At 41.6% G+C, this 2,500-nt stretch overlaps 1 protein-coding gene across 4 annotated transcripts in view; it reads left to right on the forward strand.

The window, feature by feature from the left end:
- Positions 1-2,500, forward strand: part of klhdc3 (kelch domain containing 3) — an 85,967-nt gene that overhangs the window by 50,026 nt on the left and 33,441 nt on the right. The gene's annotated exons all lie outside the window — the stretch shown is intronic.

The raw sequence follows: 2,500 nt of genomic DNA on the forward strand, positions 1-2,500 counted from the left end.
TAGTTCATATACTTAAAATGATTTAATAATTATTTTTAGTGCATCAGGGTGGCAGAACACTACATTTCCCAGAATGCATTATCTGTCTTAAATAACTTCAGTAAATTTTGAACTTTGAATTACAATCCAGTTAAATTTCCTGTGTGTTGTGGCCAATTCACATTCTCACTCACTCATGAATGGGAGGGAGCCGATTCTCTACTGTCCTGATTGACGTTGTGTGTGTGTGTGTGTGTGTGTGTGTGTGTGTGTGTGTGTGTGTGTGGAGGGATCAGCAGGAATCTACACACCACTGTTTTCACTGTATCAGCACAACTCTTGCCTGCTTTTATGTGCAGTCTGACATGTTTCCAGCTATGAACAGGAGTGTGTGTGTGTTTGTGTGTGTGTGTGTGTGTGTGACATCATACTGAAGCTCATCCTGTACAAGCGTTATATTGAGGAAGCCGTCAGATTCCCTTTCATCCCGAGAGCGAGAGACTCCGCTCTGATGGCCTGATCCCGCTAGCAGAGTAATGATCCCGCTAGTGTAATGATGATCTGCTAACAGCGCTAGTGTAATGCTAACAGCGCTAGTGTAATGATGATCTGCTAACAGCGCTAGTGTAATGATGATCTGCTAACAGCGCTAGTGTAATGCTAACAGCGCTAGTGTAATGATGATCTGCTAACAGCGCTAGTGTAATGATGATCTGCTAACAGCGCTAGTGTAATGCTAACAGCGCTAGTGTAATGATGATCTGCTAACAGCGCTAGTGTAATGCTAACAGCGCTAGTGTAATGATGATCTGCTAACAGCGCTAGTGTAATGCTAACAGCGCTAGTGTATTGATGATCTGCTAACAGCGCTAGTGTAATGCTAACAGCGCTAGTGTAATGATGATCTGCTAACAGCGCTAGTGTAATGATCTGGCTAACAGCGTTATCAGACGCGTCCCGCTGGGTCCTGGTCCTGATCCGCAGTCGGGATTATCCCGGTGTGCTCCACAGCGGCTGATAGGGAAGATAGCGTCCTAATTAGACGCCCGCTCAGCCGGTGAAACGCACTGCATTGTGGGATCTGTCAGACAGCAGACGACTGCAGGATCCACACACTCATGCTGAATGAGTTTAAGGCTGGTCAAGATAAGACAGATTCAGGACAACACTTTCACAACACGCTTTATCTCAGAGCTTCACTGTAAATCATGATGCTAATGTTTATAATGTCTTAATATCGTCATGCCTTACAGTTGCAATTATCAGATTCAGCGACGAGTTCTGTATGTAATGTATGGACACTCATATCCAACTTTACTTTACTTTACTCTACTTTATTATTATCCACGTTGTGTAGAATTGTCATTGGCTTCACAGTACATATACATCACCGCATAAACACACATGAGAAAAACATACACAATAAAAAAAAAAGTCAGTCCCTAACCCTTTAGATGATGGCAGCACTGGCACGGGATAACTGGGAAATAAAGAGCTGGTCCATAATAGAGTTACAGTTTGCGATGCAAATCATGCAGTTTAGTGTATAGTGCTTTGCATTGTGGGATTGTTGACTGATTTTAATTGGAGAATTTATTATTTTCATAATTTTCTCTCCTACTGACTATTAGAACTATTTTTTTCTGCTGATTATTTACTGTTTGAATGACTGATTGTGTTTTGAACTGGACTAATTTTGTTTCTTTTTTGTTGCCTATTTAGTATTTTGTGGCTGGACTATTTTTGAACTGATTTGTTTTTGTTTTTCTTCTTTCCTCTCGAACCAAAAGTACATTTGGGAACACTTGAATTTGCGTTTCCGTTAAATTATATTGAATCTTTGTTGCATTTAAAGGAGTTTTGTTGCATGAAGAAGCTGTAAAGCACAGACGTCTTTAAGCCCACCGGCCCATGAGAGTGTGTGTGTGTGTGTCTGCTCTTAAACTCTTGAAGTGCTCCAGTTAAGCAGGATTATCTGCCGTACGGAGACTAATGTTTGAGAGCAGAGTGAAACACTTTTGGCTCATTTATTTGTGTTTCCCTGTGGGATCAGAGCAGGATTTCCTCCCAGGAGTCATGATTTCCTGTGTGAGACGGCATTAGCAGATCACACACACACACACACTCCTGACAAAACAAGTCACATGTCATGAGGGTTTCTGAAACAAACCTGAGCTGCTTCCATCTGTCGTTTATGCACATTTTGGGATATTGCATGAATCATTTTGTTGTTCTGAGCTCATGTGATGGAAACGGTGTTTTATTCCCAGTGTTAGGATGGAAACGGTGTTTTATTCCCAGTGTTAGGATGGAAACGGTGTTTTATTCCCAGTGTTAGGATGGAAACGGTGTTTTATTCCCAGTGTTTGGATGGAAACGGTGTTTTATTCCCAGTGTTTGGATGGAAACGGTGTTTTATTCCCAGTGTTAGGATGGAAACGGTGTTTTATTCCCAGTGTTAGGATGGAAACGGTGTTTTATTCCCAGTGTTAGGATGGAAACGGTGTTTTATTCCCAGTGT

The sequence above is a fragment of the Scardinius erythrophthalmus genome (genome assembly GCF_964197995.2).
Source record: "Scardinius erythrophthalmus genome assembly, chromosome: 21".
Taxonomy (NCBI): Eukaryota; Metazoa; Chordata; class Actinopteri; order Cypriniformes; family Leuciscidae; genus Scardinius; species Scardinius erythrophthalmus.